The sequence below is a fragment of the Chelonia mydas genome, chromosome 12 (genome assembly GCF_015237465.2).
Source record: "Chelonia mydas isolate rCheMyd1 chromosome 12, rCheMyd1.pri.v2, whole genome shotgun sequence".
Taxonomy (NCBI): domain Eukaryota; kingdom Metazoa; phylum Chordata; order Testudines; family Cheloniidae; genus Chelonia; species Chelonia mydas.
The window spans coordinates 33,738,738-33,759,127 of NC_051252.2; the positions used below are offsets into that span (position 1 = coordinate 33,738,738).

Below are 20,390 nucleotides of genomic sequence, written 5' to 3' on the forward strand. Positions count from 1 at the left end.
ACTTGTCCTCATAACTCATTCCTTTAAAGCTGGAGGCAACAATACTGGTGCCTTCCTCTGTTGTTATGGGTTTTGGGTTTTTTTCAAGTGCTGTAATGTGTTTTGCAATGCAGTGACTGGAACTTATCGCTTTGATTGAGGTCTGCCAGAGCATTGTGCAGCCTCAGCCATGCAGACTCTAATAATTCCCCAGCTATTCAGCCAGACGTTTTATTTGCTCTTGTAATTACCTCCCCACTTTGAATACACATATTAAGAGATCTCCCCATTTCTACACGTCTGATACCATTCTGGCTCCAATTTTAGGATATCCTTTTACATTCAATTTTTAGTATCATGGAATTTGTTGGGATTTTCCCCTCACAGGACACCTCTATGTCTCCCCCTACCCATAGCTTTGCACCCTAATTCTCACTTTTGTGCTATCGGCACAGTTGCAAATTCTTCAATACCTTTCTCTGTGTTTTTCTTACTCCTTTAATTTAATTTGAAACAGCTTTGGACTGAAATGTTAATAGCAGTGCTTCCCACCCAGACATTATTAGAGGATCTTAAAGGGCATGATAAGTCATCAGTTACACATCCCAGCATGCCTGTGAGTTAAGCAAATAGTACTGCTACTTTTGAACAGATGAAGAAACTGAGGCAGAGAGGTTAAGTGACATGGCCAAGTTTTCAGAGTAAGTCAGCGTCAGAGAATGGAACCCAGCATTTCTGCTCCTCTGCTCTAACCATGAGACAACAGTGATGCTACCTGTGAGATCTCATTTGCTGGATCTGCCATCTCAATACATAAAATATATTCATCAACTTTAAGGATAACGGTTTTTGTCCCTTTGTTACATGTGGTTATAGATGTATAATGGATTTCTGTTGCATTTAGATCGAAACAGGCCATCATTGGAAACTTTCTCAAAGACTTCTTAAAATGTAGACTGAGGTACATTCAGATCTCAGAGTGCTGGGACTAATGCATGAAAATCCCTTTTTATGGAGATGAGAGTATAACTGAGTCATTTAACTATTCTGTCCGTAACCTTGAAAACATCAAGTCTGTGCTAGGCAAGATCCTGCTCTATGTTATTAACCCCCTAGTGGTTTATATCTCTCTAAGTGGTGCTAAGACAGGATAATGCCTGTTTTTTTACAAGCTTTGCAGAAGATGCAATGATAATGACCCTAAACGGTGGGTCAGAAGAATCAACTCCCTGGGCTATTTCTAACTTTTGAAAGAATTGTGGGAAGGAGGAGGGTGATAAATTATACCATCCGTTGTCCTGTATTATTTAACTCACTAAAGTGCTTTGGGATGCAGTTTGTAGGAAAACTGCTCTACCAAAAATCATACTGTACTGTATTGTCTATTTCAAAGCAATTTCTGAAGTGGAAATTAATTTTCCATTGCTGCCATGAAATAGGATCCTTGGCAGTTGGAGGAAAAGAAAACACTCAATCTAATATTATGTATTAAATCCCCAAAGAGACATTAAAAACAATTATAAGGGACTAGCCACTCTTCAATCTCAGAAGCAAGGCCAGTCAGAAGTATGTAATCCCTTCTATGACTGCTAACTCCTGGCCAAGATGCAGGGAGATTCTGAATGTTTTCACAAAGCAGCACTGGCTGGTTGTCGCCACTCTAGCGGCTTAGAAAGCCAGGTGGAAACGCAGGGTCTATCTGTGTCCAGCAGACTTAATATATAAACCCTTTTATATTCATTATAACCTATAACCCTGCCTCTTACTTTCCAGAGCAGGAAATAAATCTATCAAAGAAGAACAAAAGGCAGGATATGATCAGTCCAAAGGGAAAGAGATATCAAGCTAAATTCGCTCCCAGTGTCGGCAAAGTTAACTCCTTTGCAGTTAGCAGGATTGCACCCACTTGCATCAGGGCTGAATTTGGCCCATTGCCTATCTAAAGAGCCAGGGAATCAGATGCTCAAACCAACATTCTGCTTCCAGTAAACGTCTCTAACACAGGCCACAAGAGACAAACCTTCCCAGAGGTTAATGGTATGGAGAGAGGGAATTGGGGCAGATTCGGCTGGACAACTTTGACAGTGCTGTACAACAAGGGTGAATTTCCCATTGAAATTCAGCAAGAGCTGGGTGCCTAACTCTGTTAGACACCTTTGAAAAAGCCCTCCTAAAGGCATAGATTAGCTGGGACAGAGAATTATGGGACCACGTCTTGTGATTCATCCCTACAGTCCTAGCAAATGGAGATGGGAAAAACCCACCATATTACATCATATATTCCACTTCCACACCCTGACCAAGCTAGGGGGGTTGTTCCATCCAGGATCTTTTGCAGCGTTTTGTGCAGTTTCCTTTTAAATGATGGGTGCAGTGGGGCTTCTTTTAAAATACGTAGACAAGGAAACAGAGCACGCTGGGCTTGTGTGGTAACTGGTTAGCGGGAAAAAGGAAGGCAGATGCTCCAGCATTGGCCAACCATTGCCCCTGAGCGCAGGGAAGGAGACGAAAGAGCTGAGGGCAGTGCACCTGTGGATTTGTAGCAAGTCTTTCTAAAAGAATCAAACCCCAGATCACAAAGCTGCCCAGGCATGCCTAAGCCAGTCCAGTTTTTCAGGTGTAGCTGGCTGTTTCCTGCTTTCCTAGGCTTAGCTCCTGATCCAGCTGTCTCCACATCGCTTCCCCTTATGGAGAGGTATCTGACACCACTCTTGTGACCCCAGAACTGACTTAGGTCAGACTTTCGATCGATGTGCTGGAAAGCCTTTGTCCTGGACAATTCTTTTTATTTATTTATTTATTTATTTTTGCTTGGCTGTTGTGTGATCTGTGGGGTTTAAGGCGAGCGCAGTTTGCTAAAGTAAAAAAGAAAAAACAAACAGAAGCTTTTCCTCCTTCAGAATAATAAACTGTGTTCCAGAAAGAGATGGCTCCCTGTCACCTGCCCCTAGGTGAGGAACTGAAAAGATCTCCCCTCGGAGTCAGGGGTGTTCCAAGATCACCCTGTGTCTGTCAGCCCTGGGGCCAATCTGAAACCTTCTCTCTGGCTGTGTAACACTCCGAGAGCCTAACTAGTGAAGTACGGGTAGCTCATTCTCCGATTCGCCAATCAATCAATTATGCACATGGTCCTTGCGCATCACATTTGAAAGTATAATTTCCACAGCGAGACAAGACAAACCAGAAACATTAGCAAATCCTTTTCCTTCCCCCTCCCCCCCCCCTTCTAAGCAGGAGTTTGAATAATTTAGAGCGGGTTGGCAATGCCTGATTACATTTTTACGCCCTTTTAAAACCATCTCAACGAAATTTTTAAAAAGCAATTTAAGCAGCAAGTTAAACCGACACGTCTTTGTGTTTTGCTTTTGCAAGAGGGCGTACTGGGGAAAACTGTCATTGCACAGAAGGTATCCGTGGCATATTCTAGCCGTCTCAGGTCCGAGCCTGCAACTTTACTCAGAGCAGCGGAACTTCTGGGATTACACCTAGGGAAAAGGAAGAATACTCAAGTGAGTAAGGGTTGCAGGGTCAAGCCCCAAATCAATACAAATGAAACAAGCCCTAGTGGCAAGTAACAATAAACAACGACAAGCTTGGTGGATGTCAGTTTGATAAAACATTCAAGACAAGGATCAGATACAAGAACTGCACGTGGCCTAGCGATGCGTGAACCTCCTAGAATTTGGAGGGGCTCAGTTTGCAGAGGTAGCCAAATGTTCTGGGAGTTCTGTTGTTACTATATTTAATTTGGGCTGTAAACTCATTCTCACGGCGATGTTGTCTCCGTATGTTTCTGTAAGGTACTATGCATATCAGTGGCATTGTGTAATGAAATCAATTAGAATAATCGTTCATAAAAGTGCAGCTCTTTATCCAAACCACCCAGATCTCTTGGGGAAACAAAACTTGGCTGGAAACCCCATAAAAGTTCAAAATGCCTAGTCCGTTTGGTCTAGCGATGCAGGAAGAAAGCTTTCCTTGTGGCATTTCTGCTTTTAGGGTAGATATCACTGCTGATCAGAAGACCACCGCTTACGGCACATATAAGTCCAATTTTGAGGGTCTAGGTGAAATATAAGTAGTGCATTGGATGGTGCTGGCTGTCTGCATAGTTGTGAACTTTATCCTCAGGGCTTAATTTTAAGAATAGATGAACACTAGCAATTTCCAATAAAGCCAGAGATGCTTGTAAGTGCTCGGCTGCTCTAAGGATCACACCCTTTGTCCTTTCAAGAAGCAGGCAGTTCAGGGGCATACGGTGGAGAATATTGGAGACAAGAGGTCTCTGAACATATCTGAACCTCCTGAAAAGTTCATTCCAGGTTCATCTTCAAATTTCAAACAGAGGCTCTTATTGATTCTTATTTTATTTTCATCAGGTCGCAAATCCATAATATAGTCTCTGGGTTTTGTGAAATGTAAAATTTCCTTTTGCTTAAAAAGAAGATGCACAGGTGATAGAGAAGCTTTACCTGGCTATAAATAGAACTGTCCAAGTCTGAATAAATTATTTACAGGTGATACGCAGATAACAATGTGCAAAGTGGGGGGAGGAAGGGAACACACTTCTCCACAAGTTGGAGCAAAAATATACAGATTGAAAGAGAACAAATGAGGTGCCCATTTAAGGAGCGTGGAAAGAAGGCGGCGGAGGAGGTAGAAATCACGTATGACTTCTAAATTAACTTGCAGAATACCCATGATGTTTTGTCCTTGATATTACCTATTGATCAGCAATGAGAGCATTTTGACTACAGGTTGAAAAAAAAAATCGCTGTAATGTAAATCACATGGAATCAATGGCTCCAAAGATTGCAACAAAAAAATGAAGTATGGAAAGAAGAGATCCATGACAGTCTCTGGTAATTAAAAGATGACACACCTATATATACAGGGGAATTAACAGTATTGATATGCATAAAAAATAAATGCTAGAGTCTGGATTTAACTAATGAATTACAGTGTAATCTACAAAGAGTGGAACCCTCAAACTGGACCAAAAATCACCCAACTATTTCCGTTTTGGGGTCTTGGAGACCCCTATTATGTCAAAATTGGGGGGAGAAACACATGGGATGCATTTAAAACTGACTTGATTGTAACCAGTGAACCATAACGTTCTGAACAAGTTAAAATTTTCCTAGATTCAAAAGCACGCTACGCAGTACTTGTGTTGGCGTGTAACTGACTCCCATGAACAAACCCTATATAGGGGATCAAAGTCTAACTGACCCCATGTTTAGACAATGAAAATAGATAGCAACAGAAACGATATAGAAAGCACAAATGCAGCAAAATGGCAGCAATTGGCCTACTACTTTGAACAAACAGAGCAAATACAAGACACGTGTTGCGAGCATACAACATTTTTACATTTCCCACATTTTTTGTGTGTTTTTCTGCCTTGTTCTCTGGAACAGATGTAATATCTTCCCTGGTTCTTAGGCTCAGTATCAGTACCCAACACACTAGACGCTACTTCCCTAGAAGCCTGAGGCATGGCTGCTGTGTTCCTTTCCTGCGCCATTTCTGTGCCCAGGTCCCTGAGAAAGATTTATTATCCCAAGTGCCAGTCAACAAAATCCAAACAACATATGCATTCAGAGATGCAATGTGCATGTGAAATGCAACAGCAAATCTTTGCCCCAACAGCATCATCTAGCAAGCATAGGCATGCTCGAAAATGTATCTGACAATTATGGCTTCCCCAGAAACTAGAGTTGCCAATTTTGGTTGGACGTATTCCTGGAGGTTTCATCACATGACACAATCTTCAATTCCTGCAGACTCCAGGACAATCCTGAAGGACTGGCCACCCTACCAGAAACTCTTGCTAGCAAGTGTAGGCTTCCCAGAAAATCAGTCTGACAGAGTTATTTTCAAAGAAACTCAATTTGCTGGATAATTGTGATGATACTTGAGGCAAATGTTATCCAGGGTCTCAGGGACCCCCCAAGATCGTAGAAGTGCATTTAAAAAAAACCTGGAACTATGAGGATAAAACCAATGCTGAAAGATTCACATAGTCGTATAGCTGCTGCCTCAAAATAAAAATAATCTGATGCTGGAATAATTATTTGGGGTCGGACACCCTCTACTTTGATTTTTTTCACTTCACTAAAACCACAACAGGTATGCAGACAAAACCAATGCTAACAGTTGTCCTCATCAGTCTGAGAATACTTAAAGAAAGAATAGGCAGTGGTTTGCCTATCGCATTTTTTTTAATTTTTTGTAAAAGGCTGGGGTTCAAGAGACCCTCACAGACCTTGGAAATGTAATTTTTTCATTTCTCCCATTAGTTAACATTGAGGGGTCTAGCTGACCCCATTACCTTTTTAAGTAACATTATTTGCTACACAAGAACCAAAACGAGTAGGGTGACAAAGCCTGTGTGGGAAGATTGACCTCATCCGAGTTTGAGAATCCTTAATGTACGAAGAGGCAGAGGTTTGGCACAATTTTTTTTTTTTTTTTGGTGATGGTGGGAATCAGATAGACCCCAAAACACTGGGAGAGCTAAGGGGCTCGGTTCTAAATTTCTGTGTTTACTGTTCAGCACACACGTAGCCTCTCTCGCGGTAGATCACCAGCAGTGTTTGGTGAATTAATATTATGTAAAATATAAAGTCCATAAGGTTATAATTTGCCTTTTAGTAACACCTTTCATTGGAGGATCTCAAAGTCTTTTACTGAATTGGGGAAATATTTTTATTAGAGTTGGTTGAGGAGAAAAAAATTTCTCCATGCACAAAATGTACATGACAACCACTTTTTTTTGTTGTTGTTTTGTCAACATTTTTACTTGAATTTTGGGGGAGTTTTGTCAAAAAACCTGCAAAAATCAGTTTTAAGAAAACCAAAAAAGATTCATGAAAAAATATCTTTGCTAACATCTTTTTTTAAAAGGCATTGTCCATATAAAATGATTTGATGGAAAATTGTCAACCAGTTCTTATTGCCATTTTACCAACAAGTCAAGATGTTAAAAAAGAAACATGCCTTTGATCACTAAAAATCTAATTTAGCTACTACAGCTGTCCCACGACGAGCAAATGGAAAGCAACACCGAGAAACCCAAGAAGAGAAGAAACTCCCCGAAACAGAAGAATCCTGCTCTGAACCCCTTTCAACTCAGTTTGGCAAAGAAAGTGGAGTGATTTAAAAAGAGTGGAAGATTGAGAAAAAGAAGCATTCATCAAAAATTGACATCACCACTAGGCCAATCCTGGTTAATCTTTCTAAATTAGGTGCTTGGTCAAGTCACACAGAACTGAGTTCTGACAACCATGATGACAGTTTTATATGTATGACAGAAATCTAACCAGTCTTCCAAATCTTCTTACTTATACAACTTCCAAACAGCACAACAACACACTAATAGATTTTAAGGCCAGAAAGGACCATTGTGATAATCTAGTCTGAACTCCTACATGACACAGAGTAGAGAACCTCATCCAAAAATTCCAGCATGAGACCTATAACTTACATTCAACCCATATCAGGATTGGTTATCATGCAGTTCCCAACTTCACTGTATGACTTACACCATGCCGCTCCAAAGCCTACTCATTCCTAACCTCCTCTTCCCAGATCCTCATAAAATGCAGAACAGTCATGAACTCTGGACTCCTTGAGCTCTGGAGTCCTGGACTCGAATTCTCTTTTCAATGTCACCCTACTGAATTCTGAATAAAACACATGGTTCAAGTGTCTCATTCTCCCTGCAAATTCTCATTCTCCTCACCTTCAATTTCCACGAAGCAGACACCTGTTAAGTGCATGATGGGCCTTTCCTTTTCAAATTGATTCACTGAACTTCATCCACTCCAAGTAAAGCACAAGTGTAGACACAAGAGAACAAATGAAGATGAGAGATTGACATTTGTACCTCAGCCTTCAGATCTATACAATACATAGCTAAGAGCTGTACAGTGAATATGGATACAGACCTCAGAGCAGAATTCAGCCAATATGACAGATATTGCTATACATTCACCTTATTACAGAGACAGCCATTGAAATTGTAAGTCTCTGTTTGCAGCAGTGCCCATATGTTTAGCCTTTCACCAGCAGTCCATATTTCCTAGCCGCACAGTAATTAGGGAATTAGACACCCCCGCTACTGCATTTTTCAGTGAGTCACTCCCACTAAACAGCAAGCATCATTAAACCGACTTTCAAAGTATTCTACAACTCCTCAAAAGAACCTGGCATATCAAATAGACTTTCTTCAAAAGAACTCCCTTAGGCAGTACTCAGAATTTTCCCTCATGACAGTTATTGCTGAAAACAGTGGCTGCTTTACTTCTCCCACTATTATCTTAGAGCAAGGGAAAGTAAAAGTTGTGAATCAGTCAGCTATCAGGAATCCAGGGATAATGAAACAAGGAATAATTAGGCTGCCAGAAGCACTGTTTGGTACATATAAATCACAAGTAATTTTTGAACACTGGTTCCCTTAGCCCCATAAAAACACCACTCTTCCCCAGTGAAATTAGTCCAGCATTGCAGCGTGGAGACAGTGGAATGAGTTCTCATAACAATTATATTCTACCCAAGTTTCTGTTTTGACTGGGGAGTAGCGAGGTTTCTGATGGAAGAGTGAAGTTGCTTACACAGGTTTTCAGAGTGATGTCTCTCTGAGTGACAGACATGTGCTAGAGCAGTGTTAAGTGCTGTCATGTTGGTTTATGAAGCACTTGCTCGGGAAAGGTTTTGTTTTAGTGCTTTATAAATGAGAATAAACTAGAAATGAGCAGGGCAATTAGAAAGCAAACCTTGTTTTCCTTCCAATTCCGGTCCTGTATTAAACCTCAGCAGGATTGTCATGCAAGTTGAAGTTTAACGAAGATGTTAATGATGAAGCTGTAGTTACCTTTGAGAAGAAAAGGGGCCCTTTTACCAGTTCGTATTTGCTTATCAGAGATGACTATTAAACCCGCCAAGCCTACCTCCACATCTTGCCATCTGAAGTGTGACCACCCAATATGGTGTATTATTTGACCCAGTGGTGCAAATCCTACAGGTGATGGAGGTAATAAGATCTATGAAATGAAAGCACATCTGGAATTTCAATAAAGATAATATGCAGGAAGATAGATAAACACATTTACATTAACTGTTCTTATAAGGGTCATGTGTTTGTCACCTCTTTGCAAATGGAGAGACTGTTGACAGCTGTCACCAAATCCAGAAAATGTCTCTGCACATTTTAAAGCTTTCTGAAGGGCTATGCAGGAACAAAACCAATTATGATGCATCACTGCAAGAGCCTCTTTTCCTTTCCCTAAATGCTCCCAGGACAGATCAAGTAGAGATCTCTTCAGTTCAAAGGAGATTATTTGCTAAAAGCCATTAACCTGTGCCCTGAAGCTCTTCCTGTGAAATCCCAGGAGCCGAGGTGCCATCAGTCTGAATTCAAGGAATAGTACAAACCACATGATAACAATAATTTCTTACACTGAGGACCTGATCGAAAGCCCAGAAAAGTAAAGCCCATTGGCTTCAGTCAGCTTTGGAGACGGTCCCTATATATTGGGAGTGCCCAATTGATTTATGGGATGTTCACCTACTATTGTCACAGCTACGGGGCTAGTTGTGTCTTTGACGCGCCCCTCTGCAGAGTCTCTTGGTGCACCCCTCTGCATCAGCCTGTCACCATTTCCTGGCAAAGCAATGGAAAAGCAGAAATGGAATTCAAGTGACAAAGGATAGGAATATATCATTAACACTACTCAACAGGGTTTTATTAAAAATAGGCCTTGTCAAGCAAATCTGATTTCATCCGTTGATGAGATTACAACTTGGGTTGATAACGGTAACTGCATAGATACATTATACTTAAACTTTTGTCAGGTGCCACACAACATTCTGATTAAAAATGGGCACTCTACTATATCAGTAAAACACATGTTAAATGGATTAAGAATTGGCCAACTGATAGATCTCAGAAAGCAGCTGACAATGGGGGATCATCACTGAATGGAGGGGGGGTATTTCTAGAGGGGTTCCGCAGAGGTCATTACGAGGCCTGATGCTAGTCACCCTTTTCATCCATGACTTGGAAGTAAATATAAAACCCCTGCTGCTAACATTTGCAGATGACACAAAGATTGGCAGAGTGTTAAATAATGATGAAGGCAGGGCAGTAATACAAAATGACCTGGATCACTTGGTATGCTGGGCCCATTCAAACAAAATGCATTTTAATTCATCCACCATTATACATCTAGGAGCAAGGAATGCAGCGAATACCTACAGAATGGGGGGGGGGGGGCTATCTCCTGAAAAGAAGTGACTCTGAAAAGGATCTAGGGGTCATATTGAACAGGGAGCTAAATATGAGCTCCCAGTGTGATCCTGGGATGAATAAACATAGGAGAAATGAGCACGAGTTGGTCATTTACTGGTGAGACCGGTACTGTAATACGATGTCCAGTTCTGGAGTCCACATTTAAGAAGGATGTTGAAATATTAGAGAGTGCAGTAAGGAGCCACAAATATGATTAAAGGGCTAGAGAAAATGCCGTACAGTGAGAGTTTCGAGAGCTCTCTCCATCTAGCTAATCTAAAAGATGTTGAGAGGTGACTTGACAACAATGTACAACTACCTCCAGGTGGAGAAAAATACCATGTACTAAAAGACTCTTTAATCCAGCAGAGAAAGGCATAACAAGAACCAATGGCTGCAAACTAAAGGCAGACACATTCAAAACAGAAATTCTGCACAAATTTTGAGCTGTGACAGTGATTAGCCACTTGGACAACTACCAAGGGAAGAGGTGGATTCTCCATCTCTTATCAACACTGGATACCTTTCTGGTACAATGCTTTAGTTAAACCCAAGTTACTGAGCTCAGTACAGGGATAACTGAGTGAAAGGTTATGTCCTCTGGTATACAGGAGGTCAGATGAGATCTAATGGCCCCTTTTGGCTTTAAACTCTGTGAAAATTATTTGAAGAATTTATATAGCCGGTATCTGTTGTTTTTCACTGTCATGCTGTCTGCTATAACAAGTCCAAGAGAATATCAATCTCCAGATATTTCCAAAATATTTTTTTCTGAAATTTCTTCATATGAAAAGGGAGTCCTTAAAAAGCATGTTACTTCAGTACTACCATGCCATGCAGCTCCAGGAACAAAGTGTTCAGCCAATTAAAATAGCCATTTCAATATCAAAAAGTGTAATTCTTCATCTTTTACTTATGCAGTGTACCCTACGTACATAGGTTTCAGAGTAGCAGCCATGTTAGTCTGTATTCACAAAAAGAAAAGGAGGACTAGTGGCACCTTAGAGACTAACAAATTTATTTGAGCATAAGCTTTCGTGAGCTACAGCTCACTTCATCGGATGCATTCATAGGCTCTTCCACAACCTCCTCCTCTCAGAGACGCTATGTTTTTCAGTTAAAGATTTCCTCAGTGCTTGGATGCTATATTAAACTTGTTTCTTCTCCTTTTCTGCTGTGAAATTTTAACTGCTCTCAGATTTTTGCTTTTTGACGGAATGGCAGAGCTAAAGTCAAGGAAGACAAGAATCCTTCCTCCTTCATAAGCTATTCCAAACTCGGTCTTGGTCTCCTTCGTGGACTATAACAGGCTCCTCTGAATTCTGTCTTTAAATTTGCTTCCCTTAAAATGGAGCCTGGACAGTAGCTTTTCTCCACTCACAGCAAATCTGCTTTTCTAGTAGCGTTAAGGGACTGGGGAAACAGCTTTTTCCATACAGATCTGGATTGTCTCTACCTTTATCTTTCCAGGACTTTTTTTTCCTTTAATATGATTATTAAATCACCAGGCAAGCCCTCTATGAAATTTCAAAAAAGGTCTCTGGGGTTTTCTTGCTGCATGCTGTCCCCTGTCTGAAACTGTCTGTGCTGTGATACAACATTGTGCTGCTGAATTCATGGCACTGACCTCAGATTTTTATGGTCCTTATTAAACACGGTTCATCTTTTAGAGGCATGATCCTTTGAAATACACAGTGTATGTCAAGCCAACTAGATGGAATAACATCAGGTTGTGCATGAGGTAATTTTGTCTCCTGCTACCAAAAGAGGAAATATTTAGCAGTTTCCTTGAATAGAAACCCACAGTGATAGAAGGAGAATCTGCTTCTGTAAGATTGAAAATTAAATTCTATAGTGCCGCCATCCAAAAATGAGGTCAGGGAAAGGGAGGAGTGTGATGACTGTAGGGTATAAATGCCAGCACGACAAGATAGTCTTGAAGACTGTTTTGTTATTGAATGGCATTAGAGGAGAAAAATGCATTTCGGAGGTCTGGCATTTCAGCCCACCTTTGAAATGCATTTTTCCTATTGAGGTATGTATTGTGTGAGCCCATTCAGAAGATAGGTGATGCGGTGTATTAGGATTAGATGCATTGCACTGTACCGCAGAGGAGCTGAACCACAGATGGGCGGTTGTCCGTTTTTTGATTGGGTACTGCCAAGCGGGAATGAAATAATGAGTTTGGGCTGTAATTCTAGGACTGTTTCAGGAATTGAGGACAATCTGTTTGGATCAAAGGGTCCACTGCTAGAAACTAACCGACACCACAACCTTTAGCTGCAACCTACAGCTGAGGAGCACGCAGCCCAGCACAGCAAGGGGAGGGCCAACGTGGCTTTCATCTTTGTCCTTCTTTGAACCTGGACTGCCTATGTGCCCACACAAGTGGCCAGCACCAGTTTTAGCATCCTTAGAGCTGGTCTACATTATGCCAGCTTCCAATAGTTCCTATGGACTATGATGGCAGCTGGAGATCACTGGGTTGCAGGGAAGATCTAGCCACACTCCTTTTCCCTCAGCCAATCCCCTATGTGACCCATCGGGGGGGGGGGGGGCAGGTGGCATATGTTCTGCCACACAAACCATGGTGGCGCTTCCCAGGGGTACCAGGGCTGTGAGTCACCTTCCTATCACCTGCCCTTAGCATGAGGAAGGCTTGTCTGTGACAGCCAGGGGTGAGCTCCCAACTAAGGCCCCAATTAAGAAGGATAGTTAAGCATGTGTCTAACTTTACACATGCACTAGAGCCATCAAAGTCAATGGGAGGTCTTGTGTGCTTACGCATGGACATAAGTTCTTTTTTAAACCAAGGCTAAGAGGCTCCATAATCCTTTTGTAATGGTGGGCACTCATTCCTGGAACACCGCCCTGGTGGCCTAGTGTGGAACTGTGGTTACATCTCCCGCTCACTTTCCCTTAGAAGGTTTTCAGTAAGTTTAATGAGGCTCGTACATAAATGAACAATGCCCCTTCAGGGGTCTAGTTTATTTAATCAACCGCCAAATGTTTGTGTAAACAAACCTTCTCCTTCTGCTGTAAGTCAGCAGGCTGTTCCACTGCCTGGAGCTCTGCAGTCTCTCCCCTGCTGAATCAGGAGGTCATGCAGGCCTCCCTGCCTGGAGAGTTCGTAGTCTCTCTCCTCTGCAGTTTCCTCTCTTGCTGAGCACTCATAACTCTTTATAAGGCCAGGGGTTCCTTATAAAAATTAATTGCCATCCAGCTACTTATCCAATTAATCATCCCCACGTGGATGTGGTTGGCTGTTTCTCTTTAGCAGAGACTGGCACAGGGAGGCTGGGTCCCTGACCCCTCAGAGAGACCCATGACACCTTCCCTCTACATAGGAAATCATTGTGTTATCTATTCCCGATATGACAGCTACCAACCAAAACAATCTCAATACAATCACTGTCTCCTCTTCCACAAGCTAACACCAACAATAAATCTCTATAGCCACTGATGCAGCAATCGGTGTACTCTGTTTGATTGCACCTCCCAACTAGAAAAAAATGTGAAAGTATCTTTTTCAATATTCATCTTTATTATATTTTAATAAATAGAAATCACTGATGCAATCAAGCAACTGAAAATATCCTAAGCAGCAATGCAATTCATTATATATATACACGCATACATGATTGGCATCCAGACATGATGGGCAATAAAGAAAAAAGGAGAACTAAAATAATATGTTTAATTCATTTGTATATAGGTAACAGAGGCATAAGCTTGCATTAAGTTTCTTTCCAGAGGAACAGTAATGTAAGATCAATACAAGGTATTAAAAAAGAGTGTTTTGAGCCAAATTACAGTGAAGATATTGTATAGACTGTCAGTGGGCTAGAGCTAGAATATAGGCTGCTATAGAGGCTTATTGCTCGTGTCATTCAGTTTATACAAGGGATATAAGCACCTGCCAGAGTGAAACATGGGACCATGGCACAGGCGCCAACTTTTCTTGGTGCCGGTGGGTGCTCGCCCCTGCCCCGAGCCCCACCCCGACTCTGCCCCTATTGGACCCCTTCCCAAATCCCCGCCCTGGCCCTGCCTCTTTCCCGAGCACGCCATGTTCCCCCTCCTTCCCTCTCCCTCCCAGCGCTTGCACCGCAAAACAGCTGTTTTGTGCTGCAAGCACTGGGACGGGGGAGAAGCAGGATGCGGCGGCGCACTCAGGGGAGGAGGGGAGCTGGGGAGGTGAGCTAGGTCGGGGAGCTACCGGTGGGTGCAGAGCACCCACCAATTTTTCCCTGTGGGTGCTCCAGCCCCGGCGCACTCACGGAGTCAGCACCTATGGATCATGGAGGTGTAGGGCTGCTAACACTGTTGCATTGCCATTGGAAGATCAGTCTGAGCTTCCACTGTGGAACCCTATGAAGCTAGACACTGCAGGAAGTACCATCCAGCGGGGCCTGAGTGGTGGCCCCCCCGGAGCTCACTGATTGTCCCCCCAGTGTATATAAACCAGGAAGCCATTACAGGGAGCTGTCTGAGCAATGATGAAGACTGCTTGCTTGCTTCTGCAGACCACCTCTTACTGTGAACCTTTGATTCCGGCTCCTGACCCCAGTTTGTCCCCGACTACTCCAGCCTGCAACTCAGGGCCTGACCCTGACTTCCTGGTGTCCTGACCTGGCTTGAACCTGATTCCACTACACGTCTCCCTGACTGTAATTTGGTAACTAACCAGTGCATGCCGGCCACCCGCAGCCCTCCTGCGGCTTGTCATCTGTCTGAAAATCAGAATGGAATATTTCTGGCTTCTAATACCCTGTTCATTTGAGTCTCACAGCTGAATGTACTTTGACAAATGAATGAAGCATCATTAAGAACCATATCAAAGATAATTTGGGTAATGGCTAAAACTTGGTAATATGTCCTTGTTTTAGCTTCGTGGAACCAGAGAGTGAGCCTACAAAGCATAACTGCCAAAACTGCAGAAACAAGCAATTAAAAGGAAGGTGCATTTCCCCCCCACTACAGCCACCATTCACAGAGGGCCCATTCCAACTCTCATTGAAAACTATACAAAGACTCCCACTGAGTTTAATGGAGTTTGGCTTGAGTCCACAAAGAGTACCAACCACCATGAGAAGGAGCTAGGATTTTTTAATAGATAATAAGTCACAGATCAGATTTGATATCTGTTGCGTCCTTTGCTCTCTACTTAAGAAAAGTTATAAGAAACCCACCAGCCCAGCTGGGTTCCAGACAACCACATTTACTAACCATATACAAATATGTAAGGCCTAGCTATATACATTCTGCTGCTCTGGCTAGTTGCAAGAGGTCCCTGATGCATGGAACATGGTGAGCACCGCTGGAGGATTCACCAGTTATTTAACCTGATAGTATCTTATTCCTGCACATTGCAATATTCTTGAGTTAATTGTAAGGTAAAAAGCAGCAAGAAAAGTGTGTGGGGAGGAATATTTGGACTTTCTTTATACACCATCAAAACAAAGAGGGCCCAAACCAATTTTTTAAAACACCCTTGCAGGCACCTTTAAGAGATGTGAAAGTTGTCCTAGAACAAGGAGGAGACATGATTACATAAAGAGGACAGGGATCAAATGTTCTCATTAATCAGTCAGTACCGAACAAGAAATAATGGACTTAAGCTTCAGACTAGAACATTTGTATATTAGGAAGATCTTTTGATCTGGAAGAACAGCTCAGCAATATAAGAAGTTGCGGAGAGGAGAAGTGGAATTGGCCATCACTGGAGCTACCCAGACTAATACTTGACACTGATCTATCAGGAATATTCAATCATTCTTGCCATGAATCAAGGGGGTGAGTTAACAGGAACATGGTCTCCTGCAACATAGAATGTTACAAAGTGTCCACACGACTTTTTCAAATTCTTTGAACAGCATTTTTACATAAGTGGCATACATTTCTTTGTGTGTGGGCCACCTGAGTATGCAAAACCTACATTTGTGCATCAAAACAGGCATGGCAAGGGAGGATGGTTTTATGATAAGGTAGATGAGGTAGGAATTGGGAAAGAATGTGTTCCTGCATCAGCTACAGACTTCCTGTGTAGCTTTAAGGGAGTCATTAGGGCAGAGATCCTCAAAGGTAATTATGATTTCAACAGAGCTTAGGTGCCTAAATACCTCTGAGGATCTGTTCTGAGCAGCCTAATACTCAAAACCCAGCCTTTGCTGTGCCTGAGCATACAACTGGCATTAGAGTGGGAGTCAAGAGACCTGGTCCCAATCTTGGTTCTTCCACAGACCTGTTGGGTGACCTGGGGCACATCACTTTGCTGCTCTGTGCCTCAGTTTTTCCCACCTGTAAAATTGGGACAATGATACCTACTTCCTTTGTAAAGAGCTTTGTGATCTTGCAGATGAAGAGTGGTATATAAAAGATATTTTATCAACAACAACAACGAATACCAATCATCATATCTTGTCCAATTGAAAATTCCATCATCCTTGTGCGCAGATGTTAGAAGCTTTCATCTGCAGGTGAAAGTGTTAAAACGGACCCTGCACACATCCTTTTGTATGACCCTAACTCCAGCCAGGTGGACCCTACTGAAAATCCTTGTGCCTCAATTATCTCATAACTCACAGAGATTTGTGAGGATAAACTCATTACACTGATTCAAATAATACCTTGCATTTATATTACACCTTCTATCATAATATTATTAAATTTGTTAGTCAAAAGTGCACTAATCTAGCGGGCGCTTAAATGCCTTTTTGCGTGTTGCAAATAAGCATTCTGCCTAAGGTCACAAGAAATGTGGAGCACAAAATTAGAAGTCTGATGCTTGAAATTTTGACCCAATATGTCGGTTCTACATTTGAACTTAATTATAAAACCCCCAGCCACAATGCCCCTTTAATATGGTAAATATTTCTGGATTCCTACATTAGATTGAGAAAGTTAAAGTCAAGTTTATTCAGAATATGTAATATTAGAGACAGAGCAGAGGGGAATGCAACATGCTCTGGATGTAGCATGTCAATATTTGCACTGCACGATTCTTTGCCGATTAGAATCTGTGAACACGGTAGGTAACTTGTATCGAATCACCACCAGAGCATCTCTCTTACTGGGAGGAGCTGCAGTATTTTAATTAGCTACCCAATTAGTAGTCAAGGTGTGATCTCTGATTACTCATCTAGTATTCATCAAGTGTTGTTCCACTACAAACTTTTAATCAGGGATGAATCTCCTAGAGCTGAAGGTCTCCTGAATCTCTTGAGCTAATTATGAGGTCTGAAAACTAGTGATGTTACCAGACCATTGTCCCTGAAATTTATCTTCCTTTCCTCCCCACAAGATGACTCCATTGTTTCTTCCCTAAAAGCTAGCTCGCTCAGCTAAAACTATGCTCTGTATTAAATTCTACTCTAGCCGGAAAAAAATGTTAAGTAACAACAAGTGATGCCCCATAAATGCAGCTACAATTATATTTGCACAGACACAAAATAGTTATTTTTGCTTTAAACATTTTTCTCCCTTCCTTGTTTTTTCCACCAGCCCTTCACAATCTCTCTGTAGTTGTGGATATCCCTCTGACGGTGCTCTATTCCATTTGATGCCAATGGGACTCAAGCACAGGTTTAAAGGTTTTATAGATTAAGGGTTGCCCATAAGCACCATTGAATTCCAAAGGGACTGGAGCATATGCTTAAAACTTAAGCATACGCTGAAGTGATTTGCTGGATTGGGGGCTAGAGAAATTCAGTGACTTACCCAAGGTGAAAATCTGTGGCGGTCACCCATTCAAGTCTTTCCCATATCATTCAAGGATGGGAAAGAACCCAAGCCCTCCCCCTCTACTCCAGGTTCTGGGTCAGGGACCCTCTAGCCAGCACTCAAGGTCTGTTCCCTTCTAGGCCTTACTACTTTCCCTGAGCCCCATCCTACCCTCCTGGTACCTCCCCTCTCTCAGAGAGTGACTACAGACTTTCCTAGCAGCCCCTTTCTGCTGCCAATTTCCTGCCTTTATAGTCCCAGCCCAGCTCATTCCTCCTCAGCTGGGCTCCCTCATTCAATCAGGGGATTGCTTAGCCACCTGATTGTCTCTGCTGTGTCCTGTTGGGTTAACTAGCCCCCTTCTCACTCTTCATTAATCCTTTCAGGGCAAGTGTGGGCTAAACACCCTTCACAGGGTCCAACAAAGTCGCTCAGTGGCTGTTTTCAGAATTTACTTTAAATCCTGCTTTCGGTTGTATTGTCCATGATCACTTGTATAATCAGGGATCTAATCACCCACTACCATGTGGAATGCTCCATTTCCAAAGGTATTAGGGGATCTGTAGCTGTAAGACCCAATGTTTAATTATTGTATTTTTGTGTCTATTTTGCCTGGATATCCAGCAAATTAATTAACTGAACAAATAATAATAAGTACAGTATGCACATGGGAGGGCATTTGCCATTATTAATACAAACGTGCCCAGTATATTGAATATAGATAAGAGAGCTTCTTAGCAAAATAATTGTCACACCAAGTTCTATTTCTACATTTAATGTATCTCATTAAAATGTAATTAGAGATTTTAAAAAAGCTGCGGCATTCATACAGCAGTGAAAGCGACAGTCCTCAGCAGCTATATAGCCACTTAATAAAAATGGTATTAACTGTTTCTATTGCTCAGCTGGTATGTAAATCAACTCTATCAACCTTGGACATTTCAAGTGAGCTAAAATTAGATAAACTTAAGAGATCTATTTTGAATTGGAGGTGGAGGGAGACATTAGAAATATGTTCAGTGACCCTAAGCCATTAAATTAGCCAGCTGGTATCAATTCAAGGAAGTTATAGACATCGAACAGTATTCTTACATTTCCCATTAAGTAATTACTGTGTTTTACCTTTCAGAAAGACCCACTGAAACTCAGAGAAGAGCCTTTTTATGACCAAACTGCATCTAAATTGCTTCATGCAAATAAGCACAGTAAAAAGCAGCTTCCTTTGGTGTATGCAAATACAAACTGCTGGTTCCCCAACCAGTCTCATCTTCTATAAAATTAGGTCATTCTCTCAATCAGATGAAGAAATCTACAACGACCGTCAGTTTTCAGAACAAATGACATTTCTCTCAAATAGGTTTCATTAGCCCTTCCATTGCCATGAGACATTAATTCAATGGAGCTTGATAGTTGTAAGCTACATTCAAGTAAAAGGCGATTTACTTTCTTAAAGGGACTTCTTTCAGCTGTAAAATTAATAGGATTTTGGTTCTAGGACAATATTTTCTTCTGGGTTTTGTTTACAGAGTATGAAGTTAATAATCTATAAGCCTGTGAACAACCTTTGTATTCACTTGCTGAATAACTCTTTTCAACTAACATGAATGAGAATTTAGCTTTTAGACTCTTTCTGTCCATTACTTTAATTGAATTAGTGAGAATTCATTCTTCTGGAATAACTAGTTGCTACAGGAAGTGATGCTGATGATTCAGTGAGTGACACTTTTTCTTCTGAATCAGTACTCAGCCAGTTTTCCAATATGCAGCAGGGAATTTTCCTGCTGCATGTGTTTCCTGTGTCCACTGCCTCACAAAGTTCGGAGTGTTTACCCCAATGCCTTGGCCACATGCCAAGTCCAGCAATTACATGGTCCATATGTAAATTCTCCCTCCACCTTCCAAACCCCGAAATGTGACTGGCTTCAAGTCAGTATTGTTGTGGTGCAGAATTCAGGCTACTGGTCCACATGGGGATTAGATCCCTGATTAAATAAAGTGCTTTAGAATCTTTTGGATTTCAGGTGCTACATTATATCAATATAGGGCACAATTATGAATTATTTGAACTATATGAAAGATTTGATATATACAATAAAGCCCACAAATTATGTCAGTTTAGTAAATCAGACAAATAAACCAAAAAATGCCAAAGGAGACTTTACAATCCTGTTAAAAAGGTCCTAATATCCTTGGAATTTTCACCTTTACTTGAACAGAGCAAGGAGTTTCACTATGATTGGTGGAGTAGGGATGAAACAGGCTGAGAGAAGTGAGGTGAAGTAAGGGGTTGCTGAGGCAGGCAGAGCAAAGAGGGAAGATAGGATATGTTGAGCAGGAAAGTAAGGGTGACTGGGGAAGCAGGGCGGGGGAGATTTTCGATGTGGTTTGGAAGGGA

General features: G+C 41.7%; 1 long non-coding RNA gene across 1 annotated transcript in view; it reads right to left on the bottom strand.

Annotated features, from left to right (window-relative positions):
• LOC122462613 overlaps positions 1 to 18,387 on the bottom strand; it is a 50,919-nt gene extending 32,532 nt beyond the window's left edge. The window contains exon 1 of the long non-coding RNA XR_006285292.1: positions 17,993 to 18,387. This is a non-coding gene — a long non-coding RNA (uncharacterized LOC122462613). The remainder of the gene's footprint in view (positions 1 to 17,992) is intronic.
• Positions 18,388 to 20,390: the final 2,003 nt, after the last annotated feature.